This window comes from Giraffa tippelskirchi, chromosome 3 (assembly GCF_054371585.1).
Source record: "Giraffa tippelskirchi isolate mGirTip1 chromosome 3, T2T-mGirTip1v1.2.pri, whole genome shotgun sequence".
Classification (NCBI taxonomy): Eukaryota; Metazoa; Chordata; class Mammalia; order Artiodactyla; family Giraffidae; genus Giraffa; species Giraffa tippelskirchi.
Window position 1 is genome coordinate 170,465,447 of NC_137277.1, and position 12,285 is coordinate 170,477,731.

The window sequence follows — 12,285 nt, forward strand, 5'->3', positions numbered from 1 at the left end:
ATGGTACCCTAGGCTAAACTGGTCACAGGCAAACTTGAGTGAGTAGCCAGCTAGGTATTTAGACTTATTTTCTGCTGCTTCTCTCTTCTTCAGCGTGTCCTTGTCCACAGAGCAGCCACCTACTCCAAGGCAACCACTTCAATATGCTTTCATACTTCTGAACTTTACTGAAGACTCATGTCAATTGATACTGTCTCCTTTTATTATTTTGTATTTATTCTGAGAGGTGAGGGGCCGAGTACTTTTCTTTCTGTCCTCTATGTTAGCATATGACAAAGTGGCTGGCATGGTTGCTAAGTGAGCCAATCTATGGGAATTTCCATTCAAGGGTTGTTGGTAACACTACATCCTAGTTTTTCCTTTACTGAGTTTACATGCTGGTTTGAAGTTAGAGATGTTTCTAGTGTCATTGTAGATGGAACTGCCTTCAGTGAGGTTAAATAAGCCATCCTATAATCACACAGCCAGCACCACAGCCAGGATTCGAATCCATGTTATTTGGGATCTTTGTTGCTTCACTTTTTATTATAATCTTCAAACTGTTCTGTACTTGGTTTATGATTAGTATTAGTCATTGGGCTGAAAATATGCCACATAGCTCCTGGAGAGTTTTGATTCTCCATTATTATATTAACAAGAAAATGCTATTTAATCATTTTAGATAGAGCTAATATGCGCTATATATGGGCTTCCCAGCTGGTGCTAGTGGTAAAGAACCTGTCTGCCAATGCAAGAGACATAAGAGACATAAGAGTTTGATCCCAGAGTTGGAAAGATCCCCTGGAGGAAGGCACGGTAACCCATTCCAATATTCTTGCCTGAAGAATCTCAAGGACCAAGGAGCATGGGGGGCCACAGTCCATAGGATTGCAGAGTCAGGCATGACTGAAGTGACTTGGCAAGCACACACATGCGCTATATATATTAATCATGCACATGATTATAATTAAGCATGCACACGCACTCTATGTATATATATATAATCTGCAAAAACAATAGTAATAGTGTTTAGAAAGAGATTTGCTTATATCCATTCAGTCAGACAACTGTTATTTTTGAGTATTGGCTTTGCACCAAACACTGCATTGAAAGGTACATGTATGATAGTGAAAGAAGCAAGATACATTTCTGTCGGAGTTTGTATTTTTGGAGGAGATGGTATTAAATAAATACACAATTATTTATATAAGCACATATTCAGATAAATACGGGCTGTATGGATGATATAACTAGGGGGCTGTGATACTCAAGAGATACTCTGGGGAGTGAGGGACATTTGGAAGGAAGGAGGGTTTCCTACTTAAATACTGTGATCATGACCATCACTCTTACACTGAGAAAAAGACCAGCATAATACAGTGGAAGAAGCTCTGATCTGGATAGTTGGGATGGGTGGTTATAGTTTGTATTGGTATAATTATTTGCTGTATGTCTTTGGATAATTCACTTCATTATAAGCTTCATAAGGTGGGAACTTCATCTGTATTGATCACTGCCACTCCTCATTGGTAACCACTAGTTTGTCCTTCATATCTGTCAAAATATTTTTTGTTATGCTCATTGGATTATTTTAGCGATAACATACTGTATTTGTCATTCTCTATCTGATTTAACATAATACCTCCAGGTTCAACCATGTTGGTGCAAATTTCATTTTTTTTTCTACAGATGAGTAGTATTCCATTGTGTATATCTATTATACTGCATAGTATATATCATATTATATATATATATACTGGATTGGGTAGCCATTCCTTCTCCAAAGGATCTTCCTGACCCGGCATAGAACCTGGATATCCTGCATTACAGGCAGATTTTTTACCATCTGAGACACCAGGGAAGCCCTGATAATAAATATATATACATATATATAACATCTTCTTTATCCATTCATCTGTTGATAGACTATTAGGTTGTTTCCATATCTTGGTAATTGTAGATAATGATTTCTATGACACTGGGTCACAGGTATCTTTTCTAATTAGTGTTTTCATTTTCTGTCAGATAAATACCAAAAAGTGAATTTTTTGGGTCATATGGTAGTTCTGTTTTTAGTTTTTCAAGGAGCCTCAATACTCTTCACAGTGGATACACCAATTACATTCCCATCAACAGTGTAGTACATATACACAATGGAATGGAATATTACTTATCATGAAAAGAACAAAATAATGCTATTTGCAGCAACACGGATGGACCTAGAGACTGTCATACCAAGTGAAGTAACTCAGACACAGAAAGACAAATATCATCAGTCAGTTCAGTTCAGTTCAGTCACTCAGTCATGTCCAACACTTTGCGACCCCATGAACTGCAGCACACCAGACCTCCCTGTCCATCACCAACTCCCGGAGTCCACCCAAACTCATGTCCATTGAGTCAGTGATGCCATCCAGCCATCTCATCCTCTGTCATCCCCTTCTCCTCCTGCCCTCAATCTTTCCCAGTGTCAGGGTCTTTTCAAATGAGTCAGCTCTTCACATCAGGTGGCCAAAGTATTGGAGTTTCAGCTTCAACAGCAGGCCTTCCAATGAACACTCAGGACTGATCTCCTTTAGGATGGACTGGTTGAATCTCCTTGCAGTCCAAGGGACTCTCAAGAGTCTTCTCCAACACCACAGTTCAAAAGCATCAATTCTGCGGCGCTCAGCTTTCTTCACTGTCCAACTCTCACATCCATACATGACTACTGGAAAAACCATAGCCTTGGCTAGATGGACCTTTGTTGACAACGTAATGTCTCTGCTTTTTAATGTGCTGTCTAGGTTGGTCATAACTTTCCTTCCAAGAGTAAGCGTCTTTTAATTTCATGGCTGCAATCACCATCTGCAGTGATTTTGGAGCCCCCCAAATAAAGTCAGCCACTGTTTCCACTGTTTCCCCATCTATTTCCCATGAAGTGATGGGACCAGATGCCATGATTGTAGTTTTCTGAATGCTGAGCTTTAAGCCAACTTTTTCACCCTCCTCTTTCACTTTCATCAAGAAGCTCCTTAGTTCTTTCTTCACTTTCTGCCGTAAGGTGGTGTCATCTGCATATCTGAGGTTATTGATATTTCTCCTGGCAATCTTGATTCCAGCTTGTGCTTCTTCCAGCCAAGCGTTTCTCATGATGTACTCTGCATATAAGTTAAATAAGCAGGGTGACAATATACAGCCTTGACATACTCCTTCTCCTATTTGGAACCAGTCTGTTGTTCGATGTCTAGTTCTAATTGTTGCTTCCTGACCTGCATACAGGTTTCTCAAGAGGCAGGTCAGGTGGTCTGGTATTCCCATCTCTTTCAGAATTTTCCACAGTTTATTGTGATCCACACAGTCAAAGGCTTTGGCATAGTCAATAAAGCAGAAATAGATGTTTTTCTGGAACTGTCTTACTTTTTCAATGATCCATCGGATATTGGCAATTTGATCTCTGGTTCCTCTGCCTTTTCTAAAACCAGCTTGAATATCTGGAAGTTCATGGTTCACGTATTGCTGAAGCCTGGCTTGGAGAATTTTGAGCATTACTTTACTAGCATGTGAGATGAGTGCAATTGTGTGGTAGTTTGAAATATCATAAGATATTACTTATATGTGGAATGTACAAAAATGGGTACAAATGAATTTATTTACAAAGCAGAAGTAGAATCATGAATGTAGGGGCAAACTCACGATCACCAGAGGATAAACTTGGGGAGGGATAAATTGGAAGATTGGGATTGACATACACACACTACTTCCCCAGTGGCTCAGACGGTACAGTGTCTCCCTGCAATGCAGAAGACCCAGTTCTATCCCTGAGTCAGGAAGAACCCCTGTCGAAGGGAATGGCAACCCACTTCCATATTCGTGCCTGGAGAATTCTGTGGACAGAGGAGCCTGGAAGGCTGCTCTCCATGCACTTGCAAAGAGTTGGATACGACTGAGTGACTAGCACACATATATATAAAATAGATAATTAATAGGAATCTGCTGTTTAGAGAACTCTACTCAATACTATGTAACGGCTATATGGAAAAAAATCTAAAAAAGAGTGGATATATGTATCTGTATGGATTATTCATTTTTCTGTACAGCAGAAACTAACAGAACATTATAAAGAAACTATACCCCAATAACCTTTTTTAAAAAATTGGTATCTATTTTGGGAGGAGAAGAGGTGAGGAAGGAGATGAGTCAGTCAAAATGCTCTTCTGATAAATAGATGGTTATAAATCATGCTAAAAGTAGATAGAAAGGGGGGTAAAAACTAGAAAAATTTTAAAAGACTTTACAGTGTTTGCCTCTGAGACGTAAGGAGGAGATCTTCATGAACTATTGAGAGGCGGTGCTAATAAGAAGAAGCAAGAAGCTTCTCTTTTTGATTATAAGACTTTTGTAGTTATTTGGATTTTAAAATCTTTGCAGGTTTGTTTTGATCAGAATAGTTTTTTAAACATTATTTTTAATAGCTGATGAACTTTTTTTAAATAAGAAGGAATTTTGTTACTTGAGTGAGGAAAAAACAAAACATGGTCGGTGTAAAACATTCAAGTAGATACAGAAACTTACAGCAATAGAAAAAAGAACTAAAAATAAATAAATAACTGTTTAAATAACTAAATAACTGTTTAAATAACTAAATAAATAACTAAAAATGAGGGAAGTAAAATAAAAATATCAATTATTCAGAAACAAATATAGTCAGCATCCAGTAATAATCCTTCTACTAATCTCTCCACACAATTAAAATTAGAAAAATAAATAGATTGAAAAATTATGGGTATTTGTATATGTTACATAGTCTTCCCTTTCTTTAAAACAATACTGTACATAGCTTTTCTTAAAATGTATTTATTTATTTATTTATTTATTTATTTTTATTTCTTAAAATTTATTAAAATTTATTAATTTACTTAAATATCCTATAGTTTACTTCATTATTAGTTAGAAACAAAATGCAACCAAGAGGCTCCAAGAGCTTTTCCTAAAAGGACACAGTTAATTTATATCAGAGTCAGGACTAGGACTCAGCTTCTGTCAGTCCTGGGTTCTTTCCAACTTACTAAGTTGTTTATTGTCTGAATTTTAGATATTATTGGCTTCTTGCAAGCTACCATAATGGATTTTCACTCTAGTGGTGCCAGATAAATTTTCTTGAACTATCTGTGACTTTGTCACCTAATTAATTTTTAAATAATATTTGAAAATTTCAAGTAAGAGAAAAATGTTGTTATTGCAGACACGGATCAAGAGCTGTGGGTCTTTAAAGGTCAGACCACTGTGAGTCTAGAATCTGTGAATAACTAGATTTTTAAAGTAATTGAGCTAAAAAAGATCCCAGACAAAGTAGATTCAAATTAATATTTATTCTTTTTTTTTAAACACTGACTTTGACAAGTGAGCATGTCTACAGACTTTTTCCAATTAGTGATTATCTGCTGGGAGAAAAAGATTTTAAAGACACATTAACTTTAAAATATTATTTAAAAATCTGTTAATGGACCTACTTAATCATTCTAACTGAAAGATTCTAATCATCTAAATCACAGTTAATAGAAGTTCATGTGTATTTCCAAAAAAATATGGAATTAAAAATCACTTTCTTTTAAATTTGTCTTATTTTTAAGCTTTTTATCATAATATATTTACCATCAATAATAAAGCTTCCACTTCATCTTCAATTTGAAAGACTGTTTCTAAATTAGAAGTTGATGCTCATGGTGACATTATGAGCAAAAGTGCGGATTACAAATTTATTGTTCATTATTATGTCAAAGAACTCTGCTTGCTATCATTCATTAATGAATTGAGGAAAGAAGAGGATTTTGAGAAAGAAATTCTCTGATATTTTTATTACACATTTTGACCAATCTCTAGGTAGGGTGACCAATGGGCCCTGTTTTGCCCAAGATTGTCTTGGTTTTAAAAATAAAAGTCCAGCATCATAAACCCCAACTCAATCTCTGGAAAATGTTTGATCACCCTAGTTTGAGGTGGCATGGGCTCATTTTTATATGGAGTATCTAGCAAACAGCAAAATTAGAACAGAATTTTTTAAGGTTGTACTTACTGAAGACTCACTTTACTAATATACTCAGCTACTTCATAAATTAATGGATCTTTCTTCAGTTCATCATCTTTCCTATCCTGGCCAAAGGTTATGATTCCTTACTTTATTACAAATGGTTTATTCCCTGTTGATATGTAAACATTTTACTTTAGCTTGTTCATCTGCCATTTATTCACTGGGATGAATGAAGTTCAGGTTTTCTTAAGGATATATGGTAGGAAATACAGGATCCTTAAAAATGCAGCACCAAAATAAAACTATCTCCATTTCCATTTTATAAATTGTTGCATTCAGGCAAGCAACTGCTTTAGAACACTAAAATTCTACATTTTGATACAAATGCCTCATTTTTAATGACTTTCTAAAGCTTTAATATTAACATCCAGCTTTTTTCTATAGAAGTATAGTACTATTTTTAATGCTTACTCACAGTTACCAAAATACATTAAGACAAAATGTATATTCTTGGCAAAATATCATCCTGTTTTATGATTAATGTTGCAGGTGTTTTTGTCTGTTTTCACTGCTTATTTTAATTTAATCACCACTTTCTAATTAGTGACACATCACTTAGTCTTAGTTTGTTCTTAAATTAAACTTTCCTTTTAAATGCTAGCATAAATTATTAATGCATTTATAAAGACCGGAGGGCAAGTAGAAAAGAGAAAGTTTTACAATGACACAGTAATGATTGTTGTTATTTGTACTGAGCTCTCCGAAGTGAAACTGCAGCTCCCTGCAAACTCTGTGCTTCCTTGTCTGTCCTTTTCCTTTTTATTTTCCTTTCTATTTTTATTTAATAGGGAGTATGAATCTCAAGGGCTTCCCAGAATCCCTATTAAAATGCACATCCCTTTCCTTCTCGATGTATAGGAAACAGACTTAAATCTTAGCAGAGTGGCTTAGTACAGGGCTGTTGGTAAGTAACACATTACCTCTATGCATAAAAATCCTCCCTCCCTTCTTCTTTCCCCTTTCCTCTCTCCTTTAAGTCTTTTTTTTTTTTTTTAACTTTTCACTTTATATTGGAGTATGGCTGATTAACAATACTGTGATAATTTCAGTGTACAGCAAAGCAACTCAACCATGCATATACATATATCCATTCTCCCTTTTTTCCTTCTTTCTTTCCATTCAGGAAATATTTCTTAAGTATATACTTGTTGGTGAACCCCTGTTATACAATGTGCTGTTCTCTCTTTTACCATAGAAAAGTTCCTTAGTCTTTCTCTACGAGAAGCAAGTTTCTCTAATTCTGTTAGGGGCAACTATTACTTAATATAGAAGGAGCTTCGCTGATGGCTCAGCAGTACAGAATCTGCCTGCAATACAAGAGACTCAGGAGACTCAGGTTCGATCCCTGAGTCAGGAAGATCCCCTGGAGCAGGAAACGGCAACCCACTCCAGTATTCTTGCCTGGAGAATCGCATGGACAAAGGAGCCTCCTCATGCTTCTTGCTCTGTCATAATCACACTATCCCCACAGTTGTTCTGAAGTGAAGTGAAGTGGAAGTTGCTCAGTCATGTCCAATGCTTTGTGGCCGCATGGACTATAAAGTCCATGGATTTCTCCAGGCCAGAATATTGAAGTGGGTAGCCTTTCCCTTCTCCAGGGGATCTTCCCAACCCAGGGATTGAACCCATGTCTCCTGCATTGCAGGCGGATTCTTTACCAGCTGAACCACAACCATTCTTTACCCAACCCCCCCAGTTATGGAGAATTCAAGTTCACTTACCTATTTTCTTGTTTCTGGTTCACATCCTTTTCTTTATCCCAGGAGAATACCCCACAGTCTCAACTCTCTACACAAGTGGACAGGCACATCTTTACTGAGTCTTAGCCAAGGACACCTCTTCCCAGTTTACAGAGCAGATAGATACTTTTCAGGCTTATATTCTCTTGAATCTCAGCCTTTCTTTCCACAAATTGACTTATATTTGCATCATTGCTTCTTTCTTATTTGAGATTAAAAAAAAAAGCAGCAACAATAAAAGTGCCACTTCACCAGCCCCGTCTCTCACATCTATTTGAGCAGGACTTTTCTCATTTACTTTTGTACCCTTGGGGCCCATCATTGTACCTAGAACATGTTAGGTTGTTAGTAATTTCAGGAACTGAATGAGTGAATAATGCTGGGCCGTGGTAGAGAGTACTGGACACGAAAAAAAAAAATCAATAGTGAATTGAAGTTAGAAATTATTTTGACTGCTAAGCAGGTAAATTAAAGAAGCATTTCTTGAATGAGGTATTTCAGGTGCTTAAATCAAGTGAGTGGATTATGTTTGATACTGAGGTCATAATTCTACAAACACATCCTGACCTCAAGTAAAGTGTGATTTCTGTTCTTTCAAACCAGTTACAGAGAGATTGAAGGCATTGTTTTGTTTTTTACAGCCCAAGATTAACCGTAATTATGAGTCAAGGAAATGAGAGTCAGAGACACATTATTTTCAAATGTGATTGATGATTACGATTCACGTTGCTATTGCTATAAAATCACACAGGATATAAATTGGTCACATTAAATTACTCAAAAACATGAACACAATAATTTTTAAAAAACTGTAACATTTTTCCTATGTTGAGAAGGAAGGGGAGTTAGGGATAATAGCTCTTTCTTTAGATGAAATTTATTTACATGGTGTTAGTGAACTAGAAATATTTCTGCATTACTTCACTTTTTAAAGATGAATGTAGCTCTGCTAAATTATTATAAAACTATTTCATATTCATAAAAATATTTATTCATAAATAAGTCAGATAATTCAGGAAAGTATGAAAAACCAATGATCTTCATTATGACCAGATTGATTGCCTACTATTACTGTTTTTATATGTAGTCTTTCTGACATATTTCTACACACTGGTGAATATACTTTACAAAAGTGGACTCACACTATGTACAGTATTTTGTAAATTTTACTTTTTATTTAACAATATGCTGTGATCAGACTTCCATGCTAATAAGTGTAATTCTGCATTGCTTTTTCCAGTGATTTGGGAGCATTTCACTGATGGAAGCACAAAAAATGTACTTCTTCAACTGATTTTTTATGATTGGATCACTGAGTTTAAAAAGTTATACACTAATATTGAAGTGTCATGTAAAACATCAACATGCATTCCTCTTTTCAATATTTGATGATTGTGTTAGGATAAATATCTAGAGATAGAATTGTAAATTCAAAGGGAATATGTATATCTCAAAATATGTATATGTATGTCTATGTTTGTATGTATGTGTGTGTGTGTGTGTGTGCACAAAGCTCAACTGTGGTGATTTCATCCAACTAATCGATCAAAGAATGACGCATTATTCATTTTTGGTCTACAGGCATAAAGGAAGTCTGCTTTAGGCATCTTAAAATTGTTTCTTCACTGTGAAATGTGTTCATAAAATAAAACTTTTCTTTTGTCTCTGGTCCTGAGGGTTAATGCTTGGAACTCTGGCAGCTTTAGGAGGACAAGGAAGCCAGATAAGGAGGAGAGGCACACGCTGTGAGAATGGCACAGAGGTAAAGATGGAAAGAACCCGAGTTCTTGATTATGTCAAAGAGCCATGGAAATAAGAAACCCTGGGCTCGCTCTCCCTCCATAGTTTTGTTTTTTATTTAATAAATATCCTCTAGCCTAAGGCGGTGGTCCTCAAAGTGTGAGAACCTGAGGGATCCCTGAGACCCTCTCAGAGAATTCATTTATCCGAAACTATTTTCATGACAATATGAGATTTTTATTTGCCCTTTTTACTCTAATTCTTTCAGAGTGTACATGGAGTTTTCCAGAGGTTATATGACAAGTAATATGGCAATAACTCAAACATAGACACAGATATGAGAATCCAGCTGTTTTCTATTAAGTCAGACACTGAGAGATTTGTAAAAATGTAACATGATGCCACATTTCTCATTAAATTTTTTATGGTTTTGGACTTTTTTTCCCCATAGACTATATGTGGTAGGCGTATTTTAAAATGAATGAATGAATACATATCCTAAAATTTCTCACATTTGTTTCTGGCATAGTAGATATTGATAGATAAAGTCCACAGAACAAAAGCTCTTTACGATTCTCAATAACTTTTAAGAGTGTAAGGGATCCTGCAATGAAAATTTCGAGAACCGCTGGTCTAAGCCAGTGTCACTTTCCTGTCTTCTGGCTGTGAATAAAGTTTACTTATTGTTATTATTGTTATTCTTTCTGAAGGAAGCGGTGGTGGTAGTGGTGGTGTTTTTGCTCAAATGGAAAATCTCATCCTTAAATGAAAGGCTAGTAGTTCAGAAATACTCTTAGAATGTAAATGATTAAACATTTATCTCCTCTTTATATTTTTTCTTTTTTTCCATAGATTTTGCCTGGAGTACAGAGATCACTTTCTATGTGCTCACATATTTTATTTTATTTTTACTTACTGCCTATTCTTTTGGACTGCTTCTCAGTCCTTTTCTAGATTTTTCTCTTATTTTCAGACCATTGTCTTCCCTTGGGCCTTGTCATTTTTATTCTGGGAGAATGGCTCATGTTTGTTCTCCACAATATTAATTTAATTTAAAACAGCATCCATTCTGCTTCAGCTTAAATTATCATTCCTATATTGTGTCTTTAGTGTTCCTGAAATCCTTCTTTATCTCATCCATCTTCTCTGCCCTGCTACCTTGCTTTCTGTCTTATGCCTTGAATTCATTTCTTATTGTATTTTATGGAGGAAGCCACCTTCTTCTCGATCCTTCAGGGCTATTGTTACTCCATTCTTCGTGGATCTCCATTTACCTGACCCCTACCCATTTCTCCCCCTCTTAGTCATCACTTAAGAGGCAAAATCTGTCCCAACTGAGTGTATGAGTAAAGAGATCAAGTGGATTGACTCTCTGTCTGCGGTTAGTGTCTATTTACCTACTTTTAATTTACAGCAGGAATGGGGGCAGGCTGGTGCACTTACCTTTGCTTCTGAAAGGAGCCAGAATGGCATTTACTTCTGTCCTGAGCATCCACAGTGTGGTCCTTTGGAACTCTTGGCAGGTATGGAACAGCACACTCTAGAACATGCCAGGTGTTCTGTGCCAGCCCCACCCCCAGCCTCTTCTGAGCATTTCTCCTCCCAAAGTGACCACTCCCAGAGTGCGGAGTGATACCTATTTTTCTTCTGCTTCCTGCCCAGCTGTCCTCTGATATTTCTAATACTGGACTTAGAGAAAATACAGGAAGAGTCAAGGAGGGACCGAGAGGGAGTAAGGAAAATGCCCTCTGACTAACAACAATTCCTAAGGGGTCAAAGGTAAGTCCAGGCCACTATTTGGCACCACTCCAGGGAATAATGGAGCCCGGTAGTGCACAACTCCACAGAAGCCTTGCAGCACCCCCCACATGGACGGCAGTGTGATGAGCCCCAGTGGAGCTCTTAAATTTGTGCAATAGCATAGTACAGCCCTAGGGAATGGCTGCAGCTATCTGTCTAGAAAACCTTGCTTCTCCTTCTCCTTTTACATCATCGTCTTCTTCTCCTAGCTTTTGCTCTTTGATTCATAAGCTCCTGAGGCAGTGGAGAGAGAGTGAAAGGTATGCAAAGCTGCATCTGTTACCTTATTTTCTCAAACTATCCTTGTTTCTCAGAGAGCTAGAGTGTTGCATGAATGTAGCTTTACTTGTTTTTCAAAGACTACAGATAACTAGATGTTTAAATTATTATGTCTATTCATTTAGCTTTCATTGTTAGTAAGTTTTTTCTGGAGGTAGGGAGAGAGGATGTATTTTCTTGTTTTCTTTACAAGGTTTGGTGACATGATTCTTGGAGCTAATAGCCAGTACAGTTTTGTAAAGAGGCTATTATTATTTTGAAATGTACATGAGGAACAGAGTATGCATAAACACTGTGAGTGATAGTAAAATGAGGACTATTCATTGAAAAATAACAGAGGACAAACATTCTGTTGAACTCTATGAAATTCACTGAATTCTCTCTCTAACCCTAGGAGATTAGTTCTATTATTTTACCTGTTTTATTGAATTTAGTTTGAATTTCCCTGATGGTTAGTGGTGATGAGCATCTTTTCATGTGTCTATTGAATATCTGTACATCTTTCTTTGAGAAATATCTATTCAGGTACTTTACTCATTGTTAATTTTTGTTTAAAAAATTGAGTTGCATGAGTTCTTTGTATATTTTGGGTATTAGCCCTTTATCAGATACATCATTTACAAGTATCTTCTCTCATCCTGTGTGTGATCTTTTCATTTTGTTGATAGTTTCCGTCAC